Source organism: Phyllobates terribilis, unplaced genomic scaffold, assembly GCF_046119375.1.
Source record: "Phyllobates terribilis strain yellow unplaced genomic scaffold, ASM4611937v1 Scaffold_7__3_contigs__length_470593459, whole genome shotgun sequence".
Taxonomy (NCBI): Eukaryota; Metazoa; Chordata; class Amphibia; order Anura; family Dendrobatidae; genus Phyllobates; species Phyllobates terribilis.
In genome coordinates this window covers 340,144,477-340,164,552 of record NW_027362767.1, presented here as the reverse complement: position 1 = coordinate 340,164,552, position 20,076 = coordinate 340,144,477, and positions in this window count along the sequence as shown.

Genomic DNA, 20,076 nt, shown 5'->3' with positions numbered 1-20,076 from the left:
GGATCTTAAGTCTGCCTCTGCACGAGAGACACCCAACCGTCACTCATCTCGTGATTCATTTACCCAATGGCGAGAGGGTTTACTTTACCGAAAATAATTTTAGAGAGAGATTAGAAGCACCACCTAAAACTACACTAACTGCATTTTTCCTGTAGTGCCAAAGTGATACGTTTGCAAAAACATTGCTTTATATTGACGTGCCTCGCTCCTATACTTGGAATGTGGCATGGAAGCAATGGAAACGTCGTTTACAAGGAACACCTGTCGATGGCTGGCCAGGTGTGAAGGCAGGAGACGCTCTATGTCGCATTTACACGGTGCACGTTAGCAATTTTGAATGTTATTGCTTGCATATGCTGCTGAATGTAATAAGGGGTCCAACCAACTTCTCGGATTTAAAAACATTTGAAGGTCAAGAACTTGCAACTTTTTGGCAGGTGTGTGAGAAGATGGGGTTGTTGGAAGATGATAACCACTGGGATACCACCTTAGAAGAGGCCGTGCTATGACGCTCCCCGGCGCAAATAAGAGAGCTGTTTGCCATATTGATATGCACTTGCGGTTTATCCAATCCTCTACAACTCTGGCACAAGTATAAAACTGCGTTATCAGAGGATATCATGCACAGATTTGAAAGAATGGATCATGTTAACGATGATCTCTGTTTCAATGAGGCGTTGGGGCTTATCGAGGACAAAATATTAATAATTTCTGGAAAGAAATTGTCCGATTTTGGTCTACCCTCACCGCGGCGTAGAGGAGAGCTGTCGAACGAGTTGATAAAAGAGCTAAGCTATGATACAAACCAGTTAGACGCTCACATTTGCGAAACTGAGCCACGTTTGCTACCTGATCAAAGAGAGATTTATCACAAAATGGTAGGACGAGTTGAGAATGGTGAAGGCCGACTTTTTTTCCTTGATGCCCCGGGTGGTACAGGAAAAACTTTCTTGCTTAATTTACTTTTAGCTAAAATTCGTAGCGGTCATAACGTTACATTAGCTGTGGCTTCCTCTGGAATTGCTGCAACATTGCTAAGCGGTGGATGGACGGCACATTCAGTCTTTAAATTACCTCTTAATCTGGTGAACGAAGAAACCCCATCGTGTAATATCAGCAAGAGCAGCGCCCGTGGCCTCCTGTTGCAACAGTGCAAACTAATCGTGTGGGACGAGTGCACAATGTCACACAAACACGCCATCGAAGCTCTTGATCGTTGTCTACAAGACTTACACAGTAAACAAACAATAATGGGTGGTGTGGTTGTTTTATTGGCTGGGGACTTTAGGCAAACTTTGCCTGTCATCGAGCGAGGCACTGCAGCAGACGATATTAACGCATGTCTGAAATCCTCATATTTATGGACCAAAGTTGAAAAGCTGAACCTCACCACCAACATGCGTGTCCAGTTATTCAGTGATCTAGAGTCGGGCGCGTACGCTGAGAAACTGCTCGAGATCGGTGAAGGTCGAATCGAAACTGACGAAGAAGGTATGGTTCTATTCACTAACCAATTTTGTCATGTTGTGGATTCGGAAGACGCACTTATTGCTCAAGTTTTTCCAAATTTGCAACAAAACATCCACGATGAAAATTGGCTATGTGAAAGAACTATACTAGCACCAAGAAATGAAACAGTTGCGAAAATCAATAAAATTATCTTGGACCAAGTAACCAGCGATGCAACAACCTACAACTCCATCGACACAGTCATGTCATCTGAAGACTGTACGAGCTACCCCGTGGAGTTTCTTAACTCTTTGGAGTTATCCGGGGTCCCATCTCAAAGCTCGAATTAAAGGTCGGTATACCTGTTTTGTTAATGCGCAACTTGGACGCCCTGAGATTATGTAATGGCACTAGATTGCGAGTCACTGAACTAGGCAGGCACATTGTAAAGGCCACAATTTTAACTGGAGAAGCTAAGGGTGAAAATATTCTTATACCACGCATCCCAATAATACCCAATAACTTACCCTTTAATTTCAAACGTTTGCAGTTCCCACTTAAAGTTGCATTTTCAATGACCATCAATAAATCGCAAGGGCAAACTTTGATGGTAGCGGGGATACATTTAGGCACACCCTGTTTTTCCCACGGTCAGCTATACGTAGCTTGCTCACGTGTTTCTAAATCGCAAAATCTACATATTTTCGCTGAACGAAAGAAATCAAATAACATAGTTTACAGAAGTATATTGCAGTAAAAACACATAGATAAATTACCTGCAGATGTCCATTATTCCAATTACATACTAATTCTTTACTAACACGAACAATATTAAACGCAAGTAACTTCAGTCCGTCCTGTTTATTAATCAGTGTTTAGTAATCCGTTTGTGATGAAATTTGATATGGATAATTTCAAGCCTGGGGAAGGACATAGGGCTACTTTTTATAAACACACCATACAGGCGAAGATTATATAAAACTGTAAACCTGATTGACTGACACACCTAGCGGTCAACGCACAGCCCAAACCACTGAACTTAGCATCTTGAAATTTGCAGATAGGTTCTATTATAGCTTAAATGAGCACTAAGAAAGGAATTTTGATAATTCCACTCTCAAGAGTTTCCCTCTTCATATTATAGGGGTTCAAAGATTGTATGGAATCCGTCAGTTTTGAAGTTAGACATCTGAAATTTTGGATGTACGAGTAGCTAAATAAGATTATTTTTTTTAACTATTAAGATTATTTTTTTTTACTATTAAAATGATCTGTCCCAAAACTTAATGTGGCAGACCAAATTCCACGCGAGCGGAGCCGCGGGTAAAAGCTAGCTATATATAAATGTAAAGCAAAGTTGCATATGAAAGATAGTGTACTTAGTGAACTATTTTTGATCAAAAAAAGTATACAAGCCGTCCCACCAGCGACAAGGTGACCCTTTTTGGGATGGTCCTACACTGTCTATATTAAAAACCTTACTGAATATCTGTTAGGAGGGCGGTTGCAGACAACTTTATTTAATGGAACGCAACCGACCCCGGGGTCCGCGATGCAGCCTAGAGGACTGCTGCCGAACACTTTCCAGGTGGAAAGGCAAATGACAACTTAAATGTAAAACCCTTCCATGTTTCTTCACACAGGAATGGGTAAAGCGGTACGCTCTATCTCCGTTAACTGCACGGAGGGAGAGCGACCGGCGACGCACCTAACAACAATCTTAGCCCTTCGTGTTAAAGCACAAGGAAGGGTAAGACGATTCGCACAATCTCCAAGAACCGCAGGGAGACGTGCGACCGTGGGAAAAGCAGTAGCCCTGTCTTTGATACAGGTGCTACGCTATGAGGATTGGCGCTAAAGCGGTTCACACAATCTCCAAGGACCACAGGGAGACGTGTGACCGGACTTGGAGCAGTAGCCCTGTCTTTGATACAGGCGCTACGCTATAGGAGACGGCGCTAGCGTGCGGGTGTGATTCCCGCCGGGTATTCGAGCACTCAGCCGGCGTGCTACCAGACTGAGCAAACCCACTCTATATAGCTCACAGGCGGCTCGGGAAGTAAGGCGAACCCCCTGGTTAGAGCCAGTCTGCAAGGCGAAGCTACCTGCCTACTTTTTCTAACCTGCCTATCTAAAGCTATGGCTCTTTGAGGACCCCAAGAGTAAGCGTGCACACCACTTACAGCCAGCTCAAATGATCTGAGCGCGTCGCCATCTTTGTGGGCGGGCCTTTTAAAGATTAAGCCCTGCCCACCGACGCGCTATTGGTGACGTTACCCGTGAACCAATCAGGCGGTGCCAGGTCACCGGGTCAGGTGGGTGCCAACCCACCAATCATGATCCGCCAGGTCACGGACATGCTCAGTGCGGCAAATCCTGGACTTAGATTCCACAAGCCCTGTCTCACTCTGCAACCCAGGCTTAACATTGCTAGGCACAACTACCTGGGAGACAAACAGGGCTCGCGGACCAGCTAGGCGTTGGGTCTGGTGGCGATGCAGAGCAGCATCAGCTCTGGCTGGACTGAAGTGGGAAACCACAGAAGGTCCTGGACCCATTTCAAACCCAGCACCAGACTGATGCCTAACAATATCAAAGTTGAAGTAATGCATATAAAAAGGTAGACAAAAAAAAACAGGTCCCAAAATCAGACATATATACTGACCAGCTCAACAAGAGGGATGCCACACCCCTAATTTGCACAGAATGCAAACAAGACAAAAATCCAAGCATTGTGAACTGAAGTCTAAGATGGTACACATGCAAAAAATAGGAGCATGTTCACACTAGCAAAAAGATAAAAAACCTACAAAAGACAAAAAATATGTCACATACCCTACCTACATTTATATATAATGATGATAGGGTATGTGATATGTCTTTTGTAGGTTTTGTATCTTTTTGCTAGTGTGAACATGCTCCTATTTCTTGCATGTGTACCATCTTAGACTTCAGTTCACATTGCTTGGTTTTTTGTCTTGTTTGCAATCTGTGCAAATTAGGGGTGTGGCATCCCCCTTGTTGAGCTGGTCAGTATATATGTAGCTTACAAAGGGCTTAGGTGGTCTGATTTTGGGACCCGGTTCTATTTGTCTACCCTTTTATATGCATTACTTCAACTTTGATATACAGTAAGGTTTTTAATATAGACAGTTTAGGACTGTCCCAAATAGTGTCACCTTGTCACTGGTGGGACGGCTTGAATACTTTTTTTGATCAAAAATAGTTCACTAAGTACCCTATATTTCATATGCAACTTTGCTTTACATTTATATATAATGATGGTAGGGTATGTGATATATTTTTTGTCTTTTGTAGGTTTTGTATCTATATTAACAAGTCTGGTATACACCAGGAAAATATAACTGTGGTTTTGCAGTTCCATGGTTCAAATCTCTGTATTATCCACTTTTTTTGTCTGCTTTGCATAAAAAAAAACATTTTCAGTGTCTCGCTGACTGTTCAGACACCAATATACAGTATCTGTTTGAAAGAGTCTGGTTTAGGCAAGAGAACTAGAACTGCGGTTTTCCTCTTCCACGGTTCAAATCTGGGTGATATCAACCTGCTTGCCTTTTTTCCATAAAAAACAACAGTTTGAGTGTGTTGCTGACTGTTCAGACACCAATATATCTATTTTAACAAGTCTGGTATACACCAAGAAATTATAACTGTGGTTTTGCAGTTCCAAGGTTCAAATCTCTGTATTATCCACTATTTTGTATTTTTTGCATAAAAAAAAGATTTTCAGTGTCTCGCTGACTGTTCAGACACCAATATATCTGTTTAAAACAGTCTGGTGTAGGCCAGAGAACTAGAACTGTGTTTTTCCTCTTCCACGGTTCAAATCTGGGTGTTATCAACCTGCTTGCCTTTTTTTCTTAAAAAAAAAACAGTTTGAGTGTGTCGCTGACTGTTCAGACACCAATATATCTATTTTAGCAAGTCTGGTATACACCAGGAAATTATAACTGTGGTTTTGCAGTTCCACCATTCAAATCTCTGTATTATCCACTTTTTTGTGTTTTTTGCATAAAAATAAAACATTTTCAGTGTCTCGCTGACTGTTCAGACACCAATATATCTGTTTAAAAGAGTCTGGTGTAGGCCAGAGAACTAGAAATGTGTTTTTCCTCTTCCACGGTTCAAATTTGGGTGTTATCAACCTGCTTGCCTTTTTTCCATAAAAAAAAAACAGTTTGAGTGTGTCGCTGACTGTTCAGACACCAATATATCTATTTTAACAAGTCTGGTATACACCAGGAAATTATAACTGTGGTGTTGCAGTTCCACGGTTCAAATCTCTTTATTATCCACTGTTTCTATTTTTTGCATAAAAAAAAGCATTTTCAGTGTCTCGCTGACTGTTCAGACACCAATATATCTGTTTAAAAGAGTCTGGTGTAGGCCAGAGAACTAGAACTGTGTTTTTCCTCTTCCACGGTTCAAATATGGGTGTTATCAACCTGCTTGCCTATTTTACATAAAAAAGAAACAGTTTGAGTGTGTCGATGACTGTTCAGACACCATTGTATCTATTTTAACAAGCCTGGTATACACCAGGAAATTATAACTGTGGTTTTGCAGTTCCACGGTTCAAATCTCTGTATAATCCACTTTTTTGCATAAAAAAAATATATTTTCAGTGTCTCGCTGACTGTTCAGACACCAATATATCTGTTTAAAAGAGTCTGGTTTAGGCCAGAGAACTAGAACTGTGGTTTTCCTCTTCCACGGTTCAAATCTGGATGTTATCAACCTGCTTGCCTTTTTTCCATAATAAAAAATACAGTTTGAGTGTGTCGCTGACTGCTCAGACACCAATATATCTATTTTAACAAGTCTGGTATACACCAGGAAATTATAACTGTGGTTTTGCAATTCCACGGTTCAAATCTCTGTATTATCCACTTTTTTGCTTTTTTTGCATAAAAAAAAACATTTTCAGTGTCTCGCTGACTGTTCAGACACCAATATATCTGTTTAAAAGAGTCTGGTGTAGGCCAGAGAACTAGAACTGTGTTTTCCCTCTTCCACGGTTCAAATATGGGTGTTATCAACCTGCTTGCCTTTTTTTCATAAAAAAAAACAGTTTGAGTGTGTCGATGACTGTTCAGACACCATTGTATCTATTTTAACAAGTCTGGTATACACCAGGAAATTATAGCTGTGGTTTTGCAGTTCCACGGTTCAAATCTCTGTATTATCCACTTTTTTGCATAAAAAAAAAATATTTTCAGTGTCTCGCTGACTGTTCAGACACCAATATATCTGTTTAAAAGAGTCTGGTGTAGGCCAGATAACTAGTACTGTGGTTTTCCTCTTCCACGGTTCAAATCTGGGTGTTATCAACCTGCTTGCCTTTTTTCCATAAAAAAAAAACAGGTTGAGTGTGTCGCTGACTGTTCAGACACCAATATATCTATTTTAACAAGTCTGGTATACACCAGGAAATTATAACTGTGGTTTTGCAATACCACGGTTCAAATCTCTGTATTATCCACTTTTTTGCATTTTTTGCATAAAAAAAAAACATTTTCAGTGTCTCGCTGACTGTTCAGACACCAATATATCTGTTTAAAAGAGTCTGGTGTAGGCCAGAGAACTAGAACTGTGTTTTCCCTCTTCCACGGTTCAAATATGGGTGTTATCAACCTGCTTGCCTTTTTTTCATAAAAAAAAACAGTTTGAGTGTGTCGATGACTGTTCAGACACGATTGTATCTATTTTAACAAGTCTGGTATACACCAGGAAATTATAACTGTGGATTTGCAGTTCCACGGTTCAAATCTCTGTATTATCCACTTTTTTGCATAAAAAAAAAATATTTTCAGTATCTCGCTGACTGTTCAGACACCAATATATCTGTTTAAAAGAGTCTGGTGTAGGCCAGAGAACTAGAACTGTGGTTTTCCTCTTCCACGGTTCAAATCTGGGTGTTATCAACCTGCTTGCCTTTTTTCCATAAAAAAAAAACAGTTTGAGTGTGTCGCTGACTGTTCAGACACCAATATATCTATTTTAACAAGTCTGGTATACACCAGGAAATTATAACTGTGGTTTTGCAGTTCCACGGTTCAAATCTCTTTGTTATCCACTCTTTTGTTTTTTTTGCATAAAAAAAAACATTTTCAGTGTCTCGATGACTGTTCAGACACCAATATATGTTTAAAAGAGTCTGGTGTAGGCCAGAGAACTAGAACTGTGGTTTTCCTCTTCCACGGTTCAAATCTCCTTTCTATTACCCTTTTGCCATTGATAGTGTGAGTGTAAGCTATTTTACTTCATTTACAATGGGCAAGGCGCGTGGCAAGGGACGTTGAACTGGACGTTCTGGTGATGGTGCATGCAGAGGATGGGTCCGTGGCCAAGGTGAAAATGTGCCACAACCAACAGCCACATCATCTCGCTCCCAGTTCTTGACCGAATTACTAGGGATGCATACGACAGCACCGCTATTGCGAACTGATCAGTGTGAACAGGTTATTAATTGGATAGCAGGTAATACTTCCAGTCACCTGGGCACCACCACCTCCGGTCTGTCTTCCACATGGTCAAGTGTTAGTAGCCGTGAGTCTCGACTGCAAACTCCTCCTCACCCTCATGCTCCTTCCTCCCACCATGTCAAGTGTCATCAGACAGCAACTGATCCCACAGTTGGACACACTGAAGAGCTGTTCACTGGTCCATTTCCATATTTCTGCCCCTCACCTGCTCCGCTTGAAGTGGTGGAAGAGGAGATTCCATGTAGCGCTGGCCAAATATTTGAACAGCCACAGCAAAAGGAAGGCGACGCTGGCAATTTGTCACAAGAGGTGGACGGTGACGAGACACAATTGTCACGAAGTGAGAAGGAGGACCGTGGTGCAGAAGTGGAAGAGGAGGAGGTGGTGGATGATCTAGTAACTGACCCAACGTGGCAGAAGGACATGCAGATTGAGGCCAGAAGCACAAAGGGGAAGGGAGGCAGAGTATCCCAACAGGCAGGAAGAAGCAGTGTGGTGGCCGCAGATAGAACGTGGGCAACTGTTCCCTGTAACACCAACACGAGGGATGTTGCCAGTACAACTGGTAGGTCTTCCAGAGTCTGGAATGTTTTTAAAGACTCTGCCGAGAACCCCAAAAAGGCCATTTGTGCCACCTGCCAGGCCAGCATCAGCAGGGGTGACAAAACGACCAGCCTGACCACCACCAGCATGATCAGGCACATGTCAGCAAAGCACCTGACTTTGTGGGGCAAACTCCAGGGTCCACGACAAGCATCAGCGGGTGTCACCACTGCTTGTTCCGCTGTTGTGCGTGCAATAGAACCCCCTGTTGTGTGTACAAGGCAATCCCCTGTCCATACTGCATGTAAAGATGCCCCCTCCTCTCAGTCTTCACTTGTTATGGCAGTTTATCAAGATACAGCATCAACGTCCATGTCCACATCCCACCGCAGCGTTCAATTGTCCATATCCCAGACCTTTGAACGAAAGCGGAAATTCACAGCTAACGCCCCATAGGCCACAGTCCTAAATTCGCACATTTCATGACAGCTTGCGTTGGAAATGCTGCCTTTTAGGCTGGTGGAGACGGAATCATTCCGCAACCTAATGGCGGTGGCCGTCCCTTGGTACTCGGTCACCAGCCGACACTATTTTGCCCCGTGCCATCCCCGCACAACACAAGCACGTGTCCCAAAATATCTGCCATGCCCTCAACAACGCAGTTACTGGGAGAGTCCACCTGACAACGGACACGTGGACGAGTGCTTGTGGCCAGGGACGGTACATCTCCCTGATGGCACGCTGGATAAACATAGTGGAAGCCGGGACCCAGTCGTACCTTTGGATGGAACACATCCTCCCCACACCGAGGATTGCGGGCCCTATGTCAGTCAGAGTTGCCCCCACAGTGTACAGCTCCTGCGCATCATCCTCCTCCTCATGTTCAGTCTCCATCTCAGATATCACCACATCAGTTACAAGCTGGAAGCACTGCAGTACTGCCTCAGCCAAGCGGCAACAGGCTGTGCTGAAACTCATAAGCTTAGGTGATAAACCTCACACTGCTTGTTAGCTGTAGACAGCTGTGAAAGAGCAGGCAGATCTGTGGCTGAGACCGCTGAACCTACATCCAGGCATGGTCGCGTGTGACAATGGCCGTAACCTGGTGGCGGCTCTGAGTCGAGGCGAGATCACACACGTACCATGCCTGGCTCATGTGCTTAACCACGTGGTTCAGTGGCTTCTTAAATCGTACCCCGAGTTGCCAGATCTGCTCGTCAAAGTACGCTGCCTGTCAGCTCATTTTCGGAAGTCGGCTACAAATTCCGCCACCCTTGCTGTGTTGCAGCAGCGTTTGCAGCTTACGGCACACCGACTGGTGTGTGATGTCCCCACATGTTGGAACTCTACCCTCCACATGTTGCAAAGGATTTGTGAGCAGAAGAGAGCAGTTGTGGAGTACCAGCTGCAACAAGGCCATTGATATTCAGGTCATACTCCACACATAAGACCTCAGAAGTGGACCTGGATGTCTGACATATGTACCATCCTGACAAACTATGAGGAGTCCACCAAGATGATGAGTGGTGATGACGCCATCATTAGCGTCAGCATCCCACTTGTCTGTCTTTTGCAACGCTCTATGCAGAGAATTAAAAAGGAGGCATTGCAGCCAGAGTATGATGAGATGGATCAAGGAGCCGTAGCGGGCGATTACACACAGCCCAGCCTCATCTCATCCCAACATGCAATGGGGGACAATGAGGGAGAGGAGGAGGAGGAGGAATAACAGGAGCTGGTATCATGCGCTGTAGACGGTAGTACCTGTACAACTGTCATACCATTGGTTCAGCATGGGTGGACAGGGGGGAGGAGGAGGAGAAGTAGAGCATGGTCAGTTATCATCTTGGTGAGGACACAGAAGTCTTGCCGGTTACCAGTCTGGCACGCATGGCTGACTTTATGCAACGCTACCTTAACCATGACCCTAGCCTTGTCAAAATGTTGGGTGACAGTCATTACTGGTTGCTGACACTTTTAGACCCATGCTACAAGGAGAATTTTCACTCTCTTATTCCTGAGGTGGAGAGGTCTACAAAAATGAGGCAGTACCAGAAGGCCCTTGCTGCAGATCTGTTAAAAAAATTCCCATCTGAACACGCGAGCGGCAGGGGTCTCAGTTCGTTGCCCAAACAAGGTGTACAGGTGAGAGAGACGCAACTCCAATCCAGCAGAGGTAGGGGGACACTGTCAATGTTCTGGGATAGTTTTCTGAGACCCGCCCAGCTTACAGGCCCTGAGGCGCGGAGTTCTCTCATAAGGAGTAGAAAGTTTCAAAAGATGTTGAGGGAGTACCTTATCGACTGTACCAGCGTCCTCCGTGATTCCTCTGTGCCTTTTAATTATTGGGTATCCAAGCTGTTCACTTAGAATGAACTTGCTCTGTACGCTTTGGAGGTCCTGGCCTGCCCTGCCGCTAGCGTGTTATTGGAGCGTGTTTTTAGTGCCGCTGGGGGAATTATAACTGATAAGTGCACTCGCCTGTCAACTGACAATGCTGACAAGCTGACCCTTATCAAAATGAACAAGGGCTGGATTGGGCCAGACTTCTCATCACCACCAAATGACAGCAGGGTAACATAATGTCAAATCCACTGTATTGTTTCGGGAGGTGTATTCCCGTTCACCGCTTCACACCCACACATGGGTATACTCTTCCTCATTTCAGCTGTTTTTTGCTCTTCTCCTTATCCTCAGCCTCCACAACCACTATACCACCAGTGTGACCGTGGTCCATGTTGCCAGCATTGCAAGATCCTCCATCCTAATTTTTGGCAGCTTTTGCTTGGAAGGCATAGGCAAAGACTATGGGAGACCCACTTTCCAATAGTGGAAAATAATATTTTCAATATGCTGTACTGCATGGCTCTTGTAAGGGGCATTAAAATTGTCTTATTAAGCTACTGTGACCTCCACATCTGTACCACGGGGCATTGTTATTGTCTTTTATTTCCGCTGTAATCTCCACCACTCTTCCAAGGGGCATTAAAACCGTCTTGTTAAGCTACTGTGACCTCCACATCTCTTCCAAGGGGCATTAAAACCGTCTTGTTAAGCTACTGCGAAATCTACCACTCTTCCAAGGGGCATTGATATTGTCTTTTTATTCCACTGCGACCTCCACGTCTTTTCCAAGGGGCATTAAAACCATCTTGTTAAGCTACTGCGACCTCCATCACTCTTCCAAGGGGCATTGATATTGTCTTTTTACTCCACTGTGACCTCCACCACTCTTCCAATGGGCATTAAAACCATCTTGTTAAGCTACTGTGACCTCCACGTCTCTTCCAAGGGGAATTAAAACCATCTCGTTAAGCCACTGTGACCTCCACAACTTTTCCAAGAGGCATTGATATTGTCTTTTTATTCCACTGCTACCTCCACCACTCTTCCAAGGGGCATTAAAACCGTCTTGTTAAGCTACTGCGACCTCCACCACTCTTCCAAGGGGCATTGATATTGTCTTTTTATTCCACTGTTATCTCCACGTCTCTTCCAGTGGGCATTAAAACCGTCTTGTTAAGCTACTGTGACCTCCACCACTCTTCCAAGTGCATTGATATTGTCTTTTTTTTCCAATGTGACCGCCACCACTTTTCCAAGGGGCATAAAAAGCATCTTGTTAAGCTACTGCGACCTCCACCACTCTTACAAGGGGCATTAAAACCATCTTGTTAAGCTACTGCGACCTCCACCACGCTTCAAAGGGGCATTGATATTGTCTTTTTATTCCACTGTGACCTCCACGTCTCTTCCAATTGGCATTAAAACCGTCTTGTTAAGCTACTGTGACTTTCACGTCTCTTCAAAGGGGCATTAAAACCGCCATGTTAAGCAACTGCGACCTCCACCACTCTTCCAAGGGGCATTGACATTGTCTTTTAATTCCACTGTGACCTCCACGTCTCTTCCAAGGGGCATTAAATCCATCTTGTTAAGCTACTGTGACCTCCACGTCTCTTCCAAGGGGCATTAAAACCATCCTGTTAAGCTTCTGTGACCTCCACGTCTCTTCCAAGGGGCATTAAAACCATCTTGTTAAGCTACTGCGACCTCCACCACTCTTCGAAGGGGCATTGATATTGTCTTTTTATTCCAATGCGACCTCCACCATTCTTCCAAGGGGCATTAAAACCGTCTTGTTAAGCTACTGAGACCTCCACCACTATACCAAGGGGAATTAAAACCATCTTGTTAAGCTACTGCGACCTCCACCCCTCTACCAAGGGGCATTAAAACCATCTTGTTAAGCTACTGCGTCCTCCACTACTCTTCCAAGGGGCATTAAAACCGTCTTGTTAAGCTACTGTGACCTCCACGTCTCTTCCACGGGGCATTGATATTGTCTTTTTATTCCACTGTAACCTTCACCACTCTTCCAAGGGGCATGAAAACCGTCTTGTTAAACTACTGTGACCTCCACGTCTCTTCCAAGGGGCCTTAAAACCATCTTGTTAAGCTACTGTAACCTTCACGTCTCTTCCAAGGGGCATTAAAACCGTCTTGTTAAACCACTCTGAACTCTACAGCTCTACCAAGGGGCATTGAAATGTTGTTTTTAATTAACTCTAACCTCCACGACTCTTCCAACAGGCGCTGCATTTCCTATTAATTTTAGTCAGCTTTTGATTTTCAATGCATAGGCGAACACTAAGGGAGAACCACTCCCCAATAATGGGTAGAAAGTTTTTAGTATGCTGTAATCCACGTCTGCTTCAAGGGGCATTGCAGTTCCTCATAATTTTTGGAAAGCCTTCCATTCACTCCTTAGGCCAACAGTGTACAGGAGACCCAGTTGCTATAAATGGAAAAAACGGTTTAGTTGAGGCCCTCTGACGTCCATGTCACTTTCAAGGGGCATTGGAGTGCCTCAAAATTTTTGGTAGACATTGCACTCACTGTATGCCCTATAAGTGTGTAGCTGAACCGCTCCTTTTGGTACAGAAACATATCCTACAAGACATGTGTGGTTGACTGGCCTGATATTGAAGCGAAATGTCCCTGCTCTTTCTCCTTTGCCACCACCTCATCCATCATTCATCACCTGAAGCTTTGTTTTAATGGGAGTCATAGAACTGTGATAGTAGCTGGAAAACAGCTAGAAATCCTCAGAGGAGGTTGGATATGCGCCAAAACACTGACCACCTCAGGCCTAGCCGCTACTACATGCATGCGCTTGCATTCCAAGGAACAGAAAGCTAAGGAGATAGATGACCTCATGATCATGAATAATTTACTCGTTGTGTAGGAGGCCGACCACTGCTGCTGTCTACCTTCTGATCTTTGTGTTGAAGCCTGATTGACCCAGGACCCACAATCCTCTATGTCTGTAGGACGTGTTGCATCCCAGTGTCCAACTGTGTCCTGGCTTCCACAATATTAACCCAGCGTGAAGGCATCAGTGAGATGGACCATCCCTGGCCACATTCACTTGTCCATGTGTTTGTGGTTAGGCTGTCCTTCAAATAGTGGCAGCTGGGGACCGTTTATGGACACCCGGCCGCCCCCATGCGACTGGGGACTGCTTGTGGGCACCCGGCCGCGGGGTGGCGGGGGACCGAGTATGGTCACCCGTCCGCCCCCTGGCGGCTGGGGACCAACCATGGACACCCGGCCACTTGGCGGCTGGGGACTGAGTATGGATACCAGGCCGCCGACGCAGCCATGACTCGGTGGCCAGATTCCGCCTCCACATGCCTAAAAGGCCCAATTTCAAGTACAAGCGAGCAAGCAGTATGGTATTGCAGCCTGGAGGTGGGTGGGTGGCTGGATTCACACTTGCGCTTGCATTGCAAGGAATGGGGGAGGTACAATTGAACACCGCCCTGTGACAAGGACATGCACTGGGATAGTTGCAAGTCTGCATCTTCTGATGCGGCAAGAATCACTTCTGATGGGCACACTTTTAGGCAGTGACCTGGTTGTCAGAGATGCTTCCAGAGGTCTACCCCGTGCTGTTCCCATGTCTTTTCAGCACTGTATGCATGTGTCACACAGCACATGGCCAGATAAGGTTGTAAAATGTTAAAATGACATTTCTCGGTGAATGCATTTGTCACGGTTGAAAGCAATACAAAAGTGCAAAAACGCATAAAAAATGCTACTTGTGAACATAGCCCAAGGTGTGGAGGAGTATTTTTGTTTTTGGTTATTTATTTTACCTTATGCACAAGTTTTTACCCTGGAAAGGATGTTCCTTAACATATTTCACAGGAAAGCAGTTAAGGTTTCGTTTTTGAACGTTTTATTGTGAGCCCGTAATAGTGGCTTAATACCTCTGACCACGCTGTTGACAGCAGTGACCTGGGGGTCAGAAATGCTTCCAGGGGCGATCCCCATGCTGTCCCCATGTCATTTGAGCACTGTCACTATCGTTTTGGGCACTTTTTAGGCTTTCTACAGACTGCCGGGGGTGCCGCCGCAAAAATGCTCGGGTCTCCCATAGACTAACATTGGGCTCGTTGCTCGGGTCGACCACCCGAGTATCACGGTGAGCTCATCCTGAGCTTCGAGCACCCGAGCATTTTAGTGCTCGCTCAATACTAGAGTTTATGTTACGCTGCTATCATTCGGTGGTATTGAGAAGTCTGGCCCAATCCAGCCCTTGTTCATTTTAATAAGAGTTAGCCTGTCAGCATTTTCAGTTGACAGGCCAATGCGCTTATCAGTTATAATTCCACCAGTTGCACTAAAAACCCGCTCTGATAAAACGCTGGCGGCAGGGCAGGCCAGGACCTCCAAGGCATAGAGAACTAGTTCATTCCACGTATCCAGCTTGGATGCCCTATAATTATATGGCACAGAGGAATCACAGAGGACGTTGGTACGGTCGGAAAGGTACTCCCTCAGCATCTTCCCAAACTTTGCACTCCTTATGAGAGTACCCCGCACCTCAGAGCCTGTCGGATGGGAGGGTCTGAGAAAACTCTCCCAGAACTTTGACAGTTTTCCCCTGCCTCTGCTGGATTGAAGTTGTGTCTCTCTCGCCTGTACTCCTTGTTTGTCCAACGAAGTATGTCCTCGGCCGCCAGCATTTTCAGATGGGAACTTTTTTAATAGTTCCGCAACAAGGGCCTTCTGGTACAGCCCCATTTTTGTAGACCTGTCCGACTCAGGAATAAGAAAAATAAAGTTCTCCTTGTAGCGTGGGTCTAGAAGTGTCACCAACCAGTAATGGCTGTCACCCAAAATTTTGAGAACGCGAGGGTCATGGTTAAGGCAGCGTAACATAAACTCAGCCATGCGTGCCAGACTACTAACAGGCAAGACTTCCGTGTCCTCACCAAGAGGATGACTGACCATGCTCTCCTCCTCCTCCTCTCTGTCCTCTGGCCATCCACGTTGAACAGACGGTATGACAGCTGTGCAGGTAGTACCGTCTATAGTGCATGAAACTAGCTCATGTCCTTCCTCCTCCTACTCCTCCTCCTCTTCATCACTGTCACCCAATCCACGTTGGGATGAGATGAGGCTTGGCTGTGTGTAATCACCCTGTATGGTTCCTTGCTCCATCTTATTGTGCTCCACCTGCAATGCATCCTCTTTGATTGTGAGCAGAGAGCGTTTCAGAAGACAGAGAAGCGGGATGGTGACGCTAATTGTGGCGTCATCGCCACTCACCATCTTGGTGGAGTCCTCAAAGTTTTGGAGTATGGTACATATGTCTGACATCCATGTCCACTCCTGAGGTCTTATGTGTAGAGTCTGAACTGAATACCAAAGGCCTTGTTGATGCTGGTACTCAACAACTGCCCTCTTCTGCTCACAAACCCTTCCCAACATCTGCAGTGTAGAGTTCCAATGCGTGGGGACATCACACACCAGTCTGTGAGCCGGAAGCTGCAAATGCTGCTGAAACACTGCAAGGGCGGCGGAAGCTGTAGCTGACTTTCTAAAATGGGCACACAGGTGGCGTACTTTAGCAAACAGATCCGGCAGCTCCAGGTAGGATTTGATAAACCACTGAACCACGAGGTTAAGCACATGGGCCAGGCATGGTACGTGTGTGAGCTTGCCTCGCGTCAGAGTCACCCCCAGGTTCCGGCCATTGTCACACACGACCATGCCTTGCTGTAGGTTCAGCGGTGTGAGCCACAGATCTGCCTGCTCTTTCAGAGCTGTCCACAAATCTTCATCATTGTGCGGTTTTTCACCTAAGCATATTAGCTTCAGCACATCCTGTTGCCGCTTGGCCTAGGCAGTGCTGCAGTGATTCCAGCTTGTGACTGATGTGGTCATTTTGGCGATGGAGGCTAAAGAGTAGGAGGAGGCTGAGGACAATGAGGTGCAGGAGCTGTAGACCATGGGGGCCACCCTGATTGACCTAGGGCCCGCAATCATTGGCGTCGGGAGGACGTGTTCCGTCCCAAGGTCCGACTGGGTCCCGGCTTCCACTATGTTAACCCAGTGTGCCATCAGCGAGATGTACCGTCCCTGCCCACAAGCTGTTGTCCACGTGTCCGTGGTTAGGTGGACTTTACCGGTAACTGCGTTGTTGAGAGCACAGCTAATGTTTAGGGACACGTGCTTGTGTAATGCAGGGATGGCACACCGGGAAAAATAGTGGCGGCTGGGGATCGAGTACCGAGGGACGGCCGCCGCCATAAGGTTGTGGAATTCTTCCGTCTCCACGAGCCTAAAAGGCAACATTTCGAGCGCAAGCAGTCGTGAAATGTGAGAATTTAGTAGTGTGGCCTGTGGGGTGTTGGCTGCATATTTGCGCTTGCGTTCCAAGGACTGGGGTATGGTCAACTGAACACTGCGCTGGGACAAGGATATGGACGTGCTTTCTGATGCTGCTACTTGAGAGTGTGAAACGACAGGTGCAGGGCAGGAGGCATCTTCACATGCACCATGTACAGGGGATTGGCTTGCATCCATAACAGCGGAAGAAGCAATGGTGCCACCCGCTGACACAGCTCCTGGACCCTGGGGTTCAGCCCACAAAGTCGGGTGCTTTGCTGGCATGTGCCTGACCATGGTGGTGGTGGTCAGGTTGGTTGTTTTGCCACCTCTGCTGATGATGGCCTGGCAGGTGGTGAAAATGGCCTTTTTGGGGTTATAGGCAGAGTCTTTAAAAAACAGCCAGACTCGGGAAGACCTAACAGTTGTACTGGCAACTTCCTTCGTGTTGGTGTTACGGGGAACGGTTGCCTGCCTTCTGTCTGCGCCCACCACACTGCTTCTTCCTGCCTGTTGGGGTGCTCTGCCTCCCTCCCCCAGTGTGCTGCTGTCCTCGCTCTGCATGTCCTCCTGCCAGGTTGGGTCAGTTACTGTATTGTCTACCACCTCGTCTTCCACTTCTGCACCCTGGTCCTCCTCCTGACTTTCTGGCAATTGTGTCTCATCATCGTCCAACTCTTTTGATACTTTCCCACCATCACCTTCGTGTGATCGTGGCTGCTCAAATATTTGGGCATTGCTACACGCCATCTCCTCTTGCCTCGATTCCAGTGGACTGGGAGAGAGGCCCGAATCTACAAATGGAAAAGTGAACAGCTTTTCAGAGTGTCCAAGTGTTTGATCAGTTGTCTCTGGGTACTCGGCATGGTGGGAGGAAGGAGGATCAGGGTGAGGAATATGCGGTCCAGACTCACGGCTACTGAGACTTGACCGTTTGGAAGGCAGGGTGGTGGTGGTGGTGGCTAAGTGACTGGAAACATTATCCGTTATCCAACCAACAACCTTTTGACACTGCTCTGGCTTCAATAGTGGTGTGCTGCGGTCCCCTAGAAATTGGGACAGGAAGGTCAGGCGAGAAGATGTGGGTGTTTGTTGTGGCACAATTTCGGCTTGCCCATGGCCTTATCCTCAGCCTCTGCATGCACCACTACCATCACGTCCAGTTCCCGGTCCCTTGCCACGTGCCTTGCCCATTTTAAATGGAGGACAGTAACTTCCACGCTCACTACAAATAACTGAGTCTGGAGCGAACTTATATGTGAGCCGTTTGACGGAGAAAACACAGTTTTAAATACCTGGCCTGTAGGTAAGCAGTTTGAACAGCAAACTGCTGTGAATTGCTTCACTGACACACTGAAAACATTTTTTAATGGAGGCCAGAAATGGCAGTATTTTCTGAAAATGTATATGTGATCCGTGTGATGCAGAAAACACAGTTTTAAATACCTGGCCTGTAGGTAACTATTTTGAACAGCAATCTGGTGTCAATTGCTTCACTGACACTGAAAATTGTTTTTGTTTTTAATGGACGCCAGAAATTGCAGTATTTTGTGAAAACGTATATGCAATCCGTGTGATGGAGAAAACACAGTTTTAAATACCTGGCCTGTAGGTAATTGTTTTGAACAGCAAACCATTGTCAAAAACTATGCTGACACACTGAAAGAAATTTTTAATGGAGGTCAGAAATGGCAGTATTTTCTGACAACGTATATGTGATCCATGTGACGGAGAAAACACAGTTTTAAATAGCTCGATTTTTAACGCTGTAAAATGGAAAGGACCTGGCTGTATTCTGCAGTGCCAAGAAGCAAACGGCGCAGGAAACCCGTGTTCTCTTGATTGCTTTTTAAGCAAATTATGAGGATTAAGATGCAAAATAAATTATTCCTGGCCCCTGAGACCTGGGCCTATTTCTAGAAATATAACAGCAACAGAAGGCAGAACTGGAATGGAGCCTCTTGTCCTATGTGCACTGCAGTCTGTTATATACCCTGCGTGCCTGCCTATATACACTGCCTGCCTGATATCTCTGCAGATGGATTGTTTGTTAAGATGGATATGTGTAATGTACGTTTTTTCTCCCTACACTACCTAATACATGATTGAATCTCTCCCTGACACAGCAGCAGCTCTCCCTACACTGTCTGATCCGGAGTGACTGTGAAGAGCATGGCGGCGCCAGGTCTGATATAGACCTGATGCCACTGTGTGGCCAGCCAATCACTGTAATGCCCACGACCAACATGGCTACGGCATTACAGTGCATGGCAGACAATCCCTGCATGTTCTTTGGCTTCTAAAGAGCGCCAAACATGCAGGGAGGGGAAATACTCGCCGAGCCCCGAGCTTGTCGAGCACCATGATGCTCGGGTGAGTACCGAGTAGTGGCGAGCGCGTTCACTCATCATTAATACTAATTAGTTTTGCAAAGATTGGTTCAAACGCTAATTAGTTGAACCAGGGTTCAAAGAAACCCTTCATGTGCCGGTGTAAATGTACCATTCAAAATGGCACTCAAAAGATTTTTTCATCACACACCACAGGAAAGAAATTCTTTATCAAACATAATGTGAACTGTCAATCAACACATGTGATCTACCTACTGGAGTGCACATGTGACCTCCAGTATGTGGGCCAAACGATACAAACTATGCATGCACGTTTAAATAAACATAGACTCAACATCCGGATAGGTTATCAATTACATAGCGTATCGAAACGTCCATCAAAAAGATCCAGGAGACATGAGGCTTACTATCATTGACCATGTACCCGATACTGTCTCTGACCGATTGGTGAATTTGATCAATAAGGAGTAGAGATGAGTGGTGTTCCACTCGAACTGTTCACCAATCTCAAATTTGATCTGTTTTGGGCGGTGTTCGAGTCGTTC